The sequence below is a fragment of the Pseudophryne corroboree genome, chromosome 6, assembly GCF_028390025.1.
Source record: "Pseudophryne corroboree isolate aPseCor3 chromosome 6, aPseCor3.hap2, whole genome shotgun sequence".
Classification (NCBI taxonomy): domain Eukaryota; kingdom Metazoa; phylum Chordata; class Amphibia; order Anura; family Myobatrachidae; genus Pseudophryne; species Pseudophryne corroboree.
In genome coordinates, this window is record NC_086449.1 from 811,171,071 (window position 1) to 811,183,654 (window position 12,584).

Here is a 12,584-nt window from a genome sequence, read left to right on the forward strand (position 1 = left end):
AACCATGTGCACTGCAGGGGGGCAGATATAACATTTGCAGAGAGAGTTAGATTTGGGTGGGTTATTTTGTTTCTGTGCAGGGTATATAATGGCTGCTTTATTTTTACACTGCAATTTAGATTGCAGATTTAACTCACCCCACCCAAATCTATCTGTCTCTGCACATGTTACATCTGCCACCCCTGCAATGCACATGGGGGGTCATTCCGAGTTGTTCGCTCGGTAAATTTCTTCGCATCGCAGCGATTTTCCGCTTAGTGCGCATGCGCAATGTCCGCACTGCGACTGCGCCAAGTAAATTTGCTATGCAGTTAGGAATTTTACTCACGGTTTTTTCCTCATTCTGGTGATCGTAATGTGATTGACAGGAAGTGGGTGTTTCTGGGCGGAAACTGGACGTTTTATGGGTGTGTGTGAATAAAACGCTACCGTTTCTGGGGGAAATGTGGGAGTGGCTGGAGAAACGGAGGAGTGTCTGGGCGAACGCTGGGTGTGTTTGTGACGTCAAACCAGGAACGACAAGCACTGAACTGATCGCAGATGCCGAGTAAGTCTCGAGTTACTCAGAAACTGCACAGAGATGTCTTATCGCAAAATTGCGAATCTTTCGTTCGCAATTTTAAGAAGCTAAGATTCACTCCCAGTAGGCGGCGGCTTAGCGTGTGCAAAGCTGCTAAAAGCAGCTTACGAGCGAACAACTCGGAATGACCCCCATGGTTTTGCCCAATTGCTAACAAACTTACTGCTGCGATCACCTCAGAATTACCCCCTTAGTATGCAGCTGGAGTGGGGTCTGGTGCGGCACTTAGCACTCCTTGCTCACCGATGACTACCACCATTTTGGCATTATTATTCCTTTTTTTGTACCTTGAACCAGCATCCATCAGAGTATGCACTAAGGAACACTCCACCTGTCTTTTATAAGGTTCCTCGATGATCCCTTCTGTTTCAGCAACAGGTTTCCTAGCAAAGTTCATTTGGCCTTTAGCGGCAACACAAAGGGACATCGCTCTCTGACCGACCGAGACAGACTGGATTAGGCGCAGGGCGGGGTTTCCAAATGGCAGTATATTGAAGTAACTAAAAATGTAGGGGTCAGTGTATCAAGAGGATGGAGATAAAATACCAGCCAATCAGCTCCTAACTGCCATGTCACAGGCTAGGTTTGAAAAAATGACAGGTAGGAGCTGGTTGGTTGGTACTTTGGGGTCTATTCATGAAGCAGTGATAAGAGTGGAGAAATGATCCAGTGGAGAAGTTGTCCATGGCACCCAATCAGCATTGACGTAACCTTTATAATTTGCATACTATAAAATTGTATGGATAAGCTGATTGGTTGCCATGGGCAACTCCTCCACAGGCTCACTTCTCCATGCTTTTCATTACTACATGAATAGACCACTTTATCTCTGTCCACTTTATCTCTCTCTCTAGGGGATTTAGGGGGTACATTTACTAAGCAGTGATAAGGGCGGAGAAGTGAGCCAGTGCAGAAGTTGCCCATGGCAACCAATCAGCACTGAAGTAACATCTATAATTTGCATACTATAAAATCATACAGAGCTGCTGATTGGTTGATGGGGCAATTTCTCCACTGGCTCACTTCTCCGCTCTTATCACTGCTTAGTAAATGTCCCCCTCATTTATTAAAGTGCAGGTTTATAGAAGTGGAGATATTGCCCATAGCAACCAAATCAGATTCTACTTATCATTTATCTAGCATCTTCTAGAAGATAATAGCTAAAATCTGACTGGTTGCTAACGGCAACAGCTCCACTTAAACCCGCACTTTAGTAAATAGTGTCACTTTGACTATTTAATATGCTTGTACCCATTGTACTGCCCGGGCTCTGTGTTCGGTGCTATCTCTAATAGTAATAAGTGCCACATTTACGCCAGGCACATAAAAGCGACTGGCGAGAGGCGGAAGCGCGCCTTTGTTTGGGGTTGATTTATTTCCACGTCCGCGTTGGTCCCTTTAAATGAACCCTCTAGCTGCTGGAGTGGCACAGAGAGTCATAGAGTGCAGGATAAAGGGCACCAGTGCCCAGCTACCCCGGGGAGAGGCAGCTTTGTGGCCTAGTCACATGATAGCTGATCAAACCTGCCCACCAGTTGTTGCACTAAATTATGCATCCTGACCTGGAGGTAAGGAGCATCAGGGAGGGAGGATGCACAGCCTGACAGCATCCAATGGGATCTGGGGAGAGCTGGGAGAGGCAGGGGCCTGCCTGAGCTATGATGCAGGCGGTGAGGATGCACTGTGGCTACAGGGAGACAGCCGGCACTGTCTGATGGTCCAGGAAGCATCAATAATAAGGTAAGGGGGCACACACACTGCCCCTGGGCACCCCTGTGAGGTGCAGCCGCTGCTGGCTCTGCCGTATACGTGGTGTCTGCATGATGGGAAGGGCAGGCAGACATGTTTATATGCTCTGTGTACCTGAGTCCTCTCCTGCCTCATAGCCTGGTCATATGGCAGGCATTCCCAACCGCGGTCCTCAAGGCACACCAACAGTGCAGGTTTTAGTGATATCCAGGCTTCAGTACAGATGGTTAAATCAAAAAAACTGAGGTACTAATTAAGTCACCTGTGCTGAAGCCTGGATATCACTAAAACCAGGACTGTTAGTGTGCCTTGAGGACCGAGGTTGGGAAACACTGTCATATGGGCTGGGGTTACACAGGAGCATCAGCTATTGTCCCTGGTGTTACCCCCCCCAGTATTGCCCCTCAGGGGGCACATGATTGCAACCACAGTGCAGCCCAGTATTGTCTACACCCAAGCTGTTCTCTGTGCAGAGATGCCCCCGTGGGGTGTGGGTTTGTTGATTGATATTTAACTGTGGAGTGTACAGAGGGTTTTGCAGAAACGTGTAGTCATAGCATGACAATGATCCGTCACTTGGCTGAAGAGCTTACCGTCTGTGCCTGAAATGACGGAACAATTGATGCCGGATGAGTGAATTGTTGTCTTATTGGTAAATGTGCACGGGTAGATGTAATGGTATATACTGTATGATGGTGATGTACGTATAGACACATACTATATACTGACATAGATATATTCTGTGCTTATATATGTTATATGCTGGTACAGGGACAGGGAGCTGATATTAGTATATGGGGCAGATATGCCAGTACAGGGAGAGGGAGCTGATATTAGTGTATGGGGCAGATATGCTGGTACAGGGATCTGATATTAGTGTATGGGGCAGATATGCTGGTACAGGGAGCTGATATTAGTGTATGGGGGCAGATATGCCGGTACAGGGATCTGATATTAGTGTATGGGGCAGATATGCCGGTACAGGGATCTGATATTAGTGTATGGGGCAGATATGCTGGTACAGGGACAGGGAGCTGATATTAGTGTATGGGGCAGATATGCTGGTACAGGGACAGGGAGCTGATATTAGCGTATGGGGCAGATATGCTGGTACAGGGAGCTGATATTAGCGTATGGGGCAGATATGTCGGTACAGGGACAGGGAGCTGATATTAGTGTATGGGGCAGATATGCTGGTACAGGGACAGGGAGCTGATATTAGTGTATGGGGCAGATATGCTGGTACAGGGAGCTGATATTAGCGTATGGGGCAGATATGTCGGTACAGGGACAGGGAGCTGATATTAGTGTATGGGGCAGATATGCTGGTACAGGGACAGGGAGCTGATATTAGTGTATGGGGCAGATATGCTGGTACAGGGACAGGGAGCTGATATTGGTGTATGGGGCAGATATGCTGGTACAGGGACAGGGAGCTGATATTAGTGTATGGGGCAGATATGCTGGTACAGAGACAGGGAGCTGATATTAGTGTATGGGGCAGATATGCCGGTACAGGGACAGGGAGCTGATATTAGTATATGGGGCAGATATGCTGGTACAGGGACAGGGAGCTGATATTAGTGTATGGGGCAGATATGCCGGTACAGGGACAGGGAGCTGATATTAGTGTATGGGGCAGATATGCTGGTACAGGGACAGGGAGCTGATATTAGTGTATGGGGCAGATATGCTGGTACAGGGAGCTGATATTAGTGTATGGGGCAGATATGCCGGTACAGGGAGCTGATATTAGTGTATGGGGCAGATATGCCGGTACAGGGACAGGGAGCTGATATTAGTGTATGGGGCAGATATGCTGGTACAGGGAGCTGATATTAGTGTATGGGGCAGATATGCCGGTACAGGGAGCTGATATTAGTGTATGGGGCAGATATGCCGGTACAGGGACAGGGAGCTGATATTAGTGTATGGGGCAGATATGCTGGTACAGGGAGCTGATATTAGTGTATGGGGCAGATATGCCGGTACAGGGACAGGGAGCTAATATTAGTGTATGGGGCATATATGCTGGTACAGGGAGCTGATATTAGTGTATCGGGGAAGATATGCCGGTACAGGGAGCTGATATTAGTGAAACAATAAACAAGAAAAAGCGCTAGGAAACTGGATGAGAAATTTCTGACAATTTTAATATAGAATAAGAATTACTGTTGCAACAGATAGGTAAAAAATTCATTAGAATCAATTAAAAAATAGGGCCTAATATAGCACTGCAAGATTTTTAGAAAGTCCCATATGCTGTATATGGTGTATATAATTAGCTGGTACTCAAATGAAACAGTACATCCCAAAAGCTTGTTTGCCACAGTCCAGGAACAATATTGCGAATGGAAAGAAGATTACTGCAATTAGTGAGCTGATATTAGTGTATGGGGCAGATATGCCGGTACAGGGAGCTGATATTAGTGTATGGGGCAGATATGCCGGTACAGGGAGCTGATATTAGTGTATGGGGCAGATATGCCGGTACAGGGACAGGGAGCTGATATTAGTGTATGGGGCAGATATGCCGGTACAGAGAGCTGATATTAGTGTATGGGGCAGATATGCTGGTACAGAGACAGGGAGCTGATATTAGTGTATGGGGCAGATATGCCAGTACATGGAGAGGGTGCTGATATTAGTGTATGGGGCAGATATGTCGGTACAGGGAGAGGGAGCTGATATTAGTGTATGGGGCAGATATGCCGGTACAGGGACAGGGAGCTGATATTAGTGTATGGGGCAGATATGTTCATACAGGGACAGGGAGCTGATATTAGTGTATGGGGCAGATATACTGGTACAGGAAGCTGATATTAGTGTATGGGGGCAGATATGCCGGTACAGGGAGCTGATATTAGTGTATGGGGGCAGATATGCCGGTACAGGGAACTGATATTAGTGTATGGGGCAGATATGCTGGTACAGGGAGCTGATATTAGTGTATGGGGGCAGATATGCCAGTACAGGGAGCTGAAATTAGTGTATGGGGCAGATATGCCGGTACAGGGAGCTGATATTAGTGTATGGGGCAGATATGCCGGTACAGGGACAGGGAGCTGATATTAGTGTATGGGGCAGATATGCCGGTACAGGGACAGGGAGCTGATATCAGTTTTATGGGGCAGATATGCCGGTACAGAGACAGGGAGCTGATATTAGTGTATGGGGCAGATATGCCGGTACAGGGATAGGGAGCAGATATTAGTGTATGGGGCAGATATGTCGGTACAGGGAGAGGGAGCTGATATTAGTGTTTGAGGCAGATATGCCGGTAGAGGGACAGGGAGCTGATATTAGTGTATGGGGCATATGTGCCGGTACAGGGACAGGGAGCTGATATTAGTGTATGGGGCAGATATGCCGGTACAGGGACAGGGAGCTGATATTAGTGTATGGGGCAGATATGCCGGTAAAGGAAGAGGGAGCTGATATTAGTGTATGGGGCAGATATGCCGGTACAGGGACAGGGAGCTGATATTAGTGTATGGGGCAGATATGTTCCTACAGGGACAGGGAGCTGATATTAGTGTATGGGGCAGATATGCCGGTACAGGGAGAGGGAGCTGATATAAGTGTATGGGGCATATACGCTGGTACAGGGACAGGGAGCTGATATTGGTGTATGGGGCAGATATGCCGGTACAGGGACAGGGAGCTGATATTAGTGTATGGGGCAGATATGCCGGTACAGGGACAGGGAGCTGATATTGTGTATGGGGCAGATATGCCGGTACAGGGACAGGGAGCTGATATTAGTGTATGGGGCAGATATGCCGGTACAGGGAGAGGGAGCTGATATTAGTGTATGGGGCAGATATGCTGGTACAGAGACAGGGAGCCGATATTAGTGTATGGGGCAGATATGCCGGTACAGGGACAGGGAGCTGATATTAGTGTATGGGGCAGATATGTTCATACAGGGACAGGGAGCTGATATTAGTGTATGGGGCAGATATGCCAGTACAGGGAGAGGGAGCTGATATTAGTGTATGGGGCAGATATGCTGGTACAGGGACAGGGAGCTGATATTAGTGTATGGGGCAGATATGCCGGTACAGGGACAGGGAGCTGATATTAGTGTATGGGGCAGATATGCTGGTACAGAGACAGTGAGCTGATATTAGTGTATGGGGCAGATATGCCGGTACAGGGAGAGGGAGCTGATATTAGTGTATGGGGCAGATATGTCGGTACAGGGAGAGGGAGCTGATATTAGTGTATGGGGCAGATATGCCGGTACAGGGACAGGGAGCTGATATTAGTGTATGGGGCAGATATGCTGGTACAGGGACAGGGAGCTGATATTAGTGTATGGGGCAGATATGCTGGTACAGAGACAGGGAGCTGATATTAGTGTATGGGGCATATGTGCCGGTACAGGGACAGGGAGCTGATATTAGTGTATGGGGCAGATATGTTCGTACAGGGACAGGGAGCTGATATTAGTGTATGGGGCAGATATGCCGGTACAGGGACAGGGAGCTGATATTACTGTATGGGGCAGATATGCCGGTACAGGGACAGGGATCTGATATTAGTGTATGGGGCAGATATGCCGGTACAGGGAACTGATATTAGTGTATGGGGCAGATATGCCGGTACAGGGAACTGATATTAGTGTATGGGGCAGATATGGCAGTACAGCGACAGGGAGCTGATATTAGTGTATGGGGCAGATATGCTGGTACAGGAACAGGGAGCTCATATTAGTATATGGGGCAAATATGCTGGTACAGGGAGCTGATATTAGTGTATGCGGCCGATATGCCGGTACAGGGACAGGGAGCTGATATTAGTGTATTGGGCAGATATGCCGGTACAGGGAACTGATATTAGTGTATGGGGCAGATATGCAGGTACAGGGAACTGATATTAGTGTATGGGGCAGATATGCCGGTACAGCGACAGGGAGCTGATATTAGTGTATGGGGCAGATATGCTGGTACAGGAACAGGGAGCTCATATTAGTATATGGGGCAAATATGCTGGTACAGGGAGCTGATATTAGTGTATGCGGCCGATATGCCGGTACAGGGACAGGGAGCTGATATTAGTGTATTGGGCAGATATGCCGGTACAGGGAACTGATATTAGTGTATGGGGCAGATATGCAGGTACAGGGAACTGATATTAGTGTATGGGGCAGATATGCCGGTACAGGGACAGGGAGCTGATATTAGTGTATGGGGCAGATATTCTGCTACAGGGAGAGGGAACTGATATTAGTGTATGGGGCAGATATTCTGCTACAGGGAGAGGGAGCTGATATTAGTGTATGGGGTCAGATATGGCGGTACAGGGACAGGGAGCTGATATTAGTGTATGGGGCAGATATGGCGGGACAGGGAGCTGATATTGGTGTATGGGGCAGATATGGCAGTACAGGGTCAGGGAGCTGATATTAATGTATGGGGCAGATATGGCGGTACAGGGAGCTGATATTAGTGTATGGGGCAGATATGGCGGTACAGGAACAGGGAGCTGATATTACTGATATTAGTGTATGGGGCAGATATGCTCGTACAGGGACAGGGAGCTGATATTAGTGTATGGGGCAGATATGGCAGTACAGGGACAGGGAGCTGATATTAGTATATGGGGTCAGATTTGCCGGTACAGGGTCAGGGAACTAATATTAGTGTATGGGGCAGATATGGCAGTACAGGGACATGGAGCTGATATTAGTGGTCATACATATGTATGGTATTGTATTGTATATAGGTGTTAGATGGCACTGATGGATGTGTACGTTAGGTAGGTAGGTAGGTAGGTGTGTAAATAAATGTATATGTGTGCAGATTACACTGATAGATGTATCTTGTATATCGGTGTGTAGAAAGATATATATGGTATATAGGTGTTGTGATGCTATTAACAGATGTATATAGGTGTCTAGAAATATATATATATGGTATATAGGTGTGTAGATGCTATTAACAGATGTATATAGGTGTGTAGATAGATGTATATGGTATATAGGTGTGTGCATGCACTGATAGATGTATATTGTACATAGGTGTATAGATGTCACTGTGCAGGGCCGAAACTAGGTGTGTGTGGAGTGTGCTCCGCACTTAGCGCTGCAGGGTAGGGGGCGCTGTTGGCAGCACTTGTCAATTATGAATTCTCTAATGACTTTCACGGGCAGCTTTCCCCTTTTTGATGCCCAGCATCTCCTGACCGCCCCGGTCTCCTACCCCTTTTGTCACTAATACCTATACAAGATTCATGGACTTGACTTGATAGCTCTTTGTTTTTCAGTCGCACTGTCCTTTTTTACATTTCGGGTGCCCGGGATTCGAACCTGCTGCCTGTGACATTGCAGTCGGACACTCTATTCATTGAGCTATCTTCCCTTGCATAGAATGCTAGATAATTCCGGGCTGGAGAGCTCTAACTGTTTGAAGCTTACCTTGTACTCTGTGAAGGGGTGATCAGCGTTACGGCTGGGCAGATCTATGTAGTGTGTGGCTGCCAGGGATTGGATGTGTGGCTGCACACTACATGGATCTGCTCAATATTGGTGCTGGTTATTTTTTTACGGGGTACAGGCAGCTCCATATAGTTAGAAATCTCATAGTTTTTAGACAGGAACAAGTGGCTCGGTGGGTGGGGTGTTTGGCTGGAATGCAGCAGGTTGTGGGTTTGAGTCCTTGGTGTGGCAGTATATTGAAATGTGTGGGGTATAATGGCTGAATGGTGGCAAGCTCTCAGGTTGAGCAAATGAATGTGGTATAAAGAGGATTTGTGAGTGTGTGTGTGTGTGTGTGTGTGTGTGTGTGTGTGTGTGAAGGGGCATCACAGCATGGGCTTTCTCTGGGATAAATCTTGTCATGCCTCCTCCCCGCAAGGCATGTGCCTTATGTTCCTATTGGAAAAAAATGGAGTGGGGGGGGGGGGGGGGGGGGCAATTCTCTTTCTCGCAAGGGGCACCAAAAAATTCTAGTTACGGCTCTGTCACTGTGTGACTACAAACTGCTCATTACAGGTCACAGACTTGTACTCCGTGTACTGACTTGGCAATCTACCTTCCGTCTTTCTCAAATGTCAGTCACGCATTTATATCATCAGCCCTGCCTGATAACAGAAAGACAGAGTGAAGAGCACAAAACAAGGCAACTATACCATGTAAAAGTTACAGGATGACGTATAATCCTGAAGATGACTGGCAGATGTATAAAACCTTCTAAGGAGCACAGGTGGAGAAGCTGTTCATCCCAACCAATCAGCTTCTAGCTTTCATTTATCCAGAACTGTGTATAAAATGAGAGCTAGAAGCTAGATTGGTGAATATGGGCGACACCTCCGCTTGTCCTCCTCTCCCCTGACATCCTCACTGCTTGGAGAATATTCCTCAATACATCAGCTCAGAGTAGATGGGGACTATGTACTAAGCCTTGTAGAGAGATAAAGTGTACGGAGATAAAGTACCAGCCAATCAGCTCCTAACTGCCATGTTACAGGCTGTGTTTCTGGTGGCAATTCCAGATGCCTAAAGTGTACTCTAATCTGTGCGCGTCTATTGACTCGCAAAGCTCCCCGGCCCTCCGGCCACGGGAGTTGCCATCACCACGAGTAACCGCACTACCTACATATGCTAGGTGCAGAAGATGTGCACTGTGCAACTCCAGGGGATGTTTCTCTCACACCCCATTGCTACCCAGTAATGCGCATTCAGCCGCCGCAGAGAAATGAATGAGATACGTATGGCTCAGGATCACTTGTAGCTGGCCGGAGATGCGCTTGTCGGGTCAACGCATGCCCGGTGTGCTAAACAGCTACGAAATGAGGCCACATTCGGTCCAATCTCTCCGTAACCTGGTTTTTATGCTGTATCACCCCAATCTGTCGCTGCCAATCCCCCCCCACTTGCTCCTTATCCCCCACATTATCCAGTTTTGACTACTCACCCAAACCCCCGAAGTTCTTACACTCCCCTCTCCCTGCTACATCTCCCACCTCATTTCCTCCCACCCCCCCTCCTGCACCCCCCCCCCCCCATCCTGGTAACTGCCACCTCTACTCCCCACTGACCACCACATCTCACTACCGCCTCCAAGACTTTCCCCTGCTGCCCCTAACCTATGGTACACTTTCGCTCGCTAGTGGCGGAGCGGGGCTCTCGCCCCTGAACCTGTGACATCAAAGGCGCCTTTTGCCTCCTCCAGGCAGCACTAAAGCATCGCTACTCCCCACAGGGTGCTGCTGTTCCAGGCATTCAGGGCACCCTTCAAGCCAGATGTGGGGGGACGTGGGCAGCGATAGTACCACCCCCACGATGGCACGGCTCGCCCACCCCTCCCTACGGCCCTGCTCCTTCGTCCTATCACACCCCCCCCCCCAACCTCCATTGCTTTACGATCATGTTTACATTTATAATGCCGACACAGTTAAAATGCTTTAAGTAACATTACAACCCCATCAGTATTATGCCACTTGCATTGTCCTGTCGCATATTGACGGTCGACATATTGAGTGTCGGCCGTTTGTATTCCATACAAACCCACCATCTGTCCAATTTATTTCTATGCGGAGGCTACAGTCAGCTAGGGGTGTGGTTGGTCTGATGAGAAGAGATTCTAGAGCCTGTATGGAAGATACAGAAAGCGGTAATGAACAAGAGACAGGGCTTGAAGAAGGAAGACACGGTATAATCAGTGTAATTACATAATGCAGAGCACTTTGTACTATAACAATCCAGGCTGCCTCCGGGAACAGGAAAAAGCGGCTTTTTGCAGGAATCCGTCCCTGACATTTGCAGTGAGATTACCGTCTATTGGAGTAGCAACGCTCCGCTGGTGGACACAAGGTGGCTTTCATTAAAAAGGATAGAATTTGACTCATTTCTTCCGCAGTTTTTGCTAGTGCTCAAAGCCATCGCTTCAAGGTACATTCCCCGTTTGCAGAATAACAAGTGACGGTAAGAAAGATTAATACTGGAATTATTTTGTTTACTAGAAAATAAAATATATAAAAACAGGTGGTTGCAGCATTACGTTCCGTTCACAGACAGGTAGCGGCAGCATTACGTTCCGTTCACAGATGGCAAAGTTTTACTTGAACTGGGATAAGACCTGACATAACGGATCTGTAGAACATATTGCAATTAGTGTCGGCGTGCAGAAATATCTGTGTTGAGAATGTTCTTTTCTATGAGTATATCAAACATGACAACTTGGAAGTATTCAATAATCCATTCCCTGGGAAATTACATTGACCTGATTCTGATTTTTAATATTTTTTTTGCTTTTTTCTAAAGGTGAAGTCGGCAATTACTTAGAAACATAGAAACATAGAATTTGATGGCAGATAAGAACCACTTGGCCCATCTAGTCTGCCCCTTTTTTTTTATCCTTTAGGCAATCTCAACCCTTTTTGAACCTTAATTCTTTGTAATTGTACTTGTACTAGGCGCCTGTGTATAATGTTTTAGTCAAAGGGGGAGATATAGCAAAGTTTGGAGAGAGATAAAGTACAACCAATCATCTCCTATTTGTAATTTATCAAGCCCAGCCTGCAACGTGGCAGTTAGTGTCTGATTGGCTGGTACTTTATCTTTCTCCACTTTATCACTTTCCAAGCGTTGATACATCGCCCCCAAACTGAGGGAGAGAGTGAGGATTATGCAGCTGCATGCGATAGATGGGGGTCGAGGAAAAGCAGTTTCTGAAAACTGAATATATATAAATAAGTACTGTGAAAATCATCCCTTAAGAAATATAAGTACCCTTACCATGCATTAGGCAAACTAGGCTGCTGCCTAGGGTGGTCATTCCGAGTTGTTCGCTCGCTAGCAGTTTTTAGCAGCCGTGCAAACGCTATGCCGCCGCCCACTGGGCGTGTATTTTAGCTTAGCAGAAGTGCGAACGAAAGGATTGCAGAGCAGCGGCAAACTTTTTTTGTGCAGTTTCAGAGTAGCTCAAAACCTACTCAGCGCTTGCGCTCACTTTAGACTGTTCAGTTCCTGTTTTGACGTCACGAACACGCCCTGTGTTCGCCCAGCCACGCCTGCGTTTTTCCGAACACTCCCTGAAAACGGTCAGTTGACACCCAGAAACGCCCTCTTCCTGTCAATCACTCTGCGGCCAGCAGTGGGACTGAAAAGCTTCGCTAGACCCTGTGTGAAACTACATCGTTCGTTGCAATTGTACGATGCGCGTGCGCATTGCGCCGCATACACATGCGCAGAAGTGCCGTTTTTTTTTGCATCATCACTGCACAGCGAACGAATGCAGCTAGCGATCAA

At 47.5% G+C, this 12,584-nt stretch overlaps 1 protein-coding gene and 1 long non-coding RNA gene across 4 annotated transcripts in view; one reads left to right on the forward strand and one right to left on the reverse strand.

Annotated features, from left to right (window-relative positions):
* Positions 1 to 12,584, reverse strand: part of LOC134933664 (uncharacterized) — a 45,039-nt gene that overhangs the window by 12,107 nt on the left and 20,348 nt on the right. The gene's annotated exons all lie outside the window — the stretch shown is intronic.
* Positions 2,043 to 12,584, forward strand: part of SYN3 (synapsin III) — a 346,396-nt gene continuing 335,854 nt past the window's right edge. Inside the window, exon 1 of one of the 3 annotated variants that reach the window (XM_063929040.1) lies at positions 2,043 to 2,148. The gene's annotated coding sequence lies outside the window, so the exon portion shown is untranslated. Of the gene's footprint in view, positions 2,149 to 2,179; positions 2,321 to 10,931; positions 11,259 to 12,584 lie in introns of those variants that run through there. The other 2 variants (XM_063929038.1, XM_063929039.1) reach the window with 2 other exon arrangements.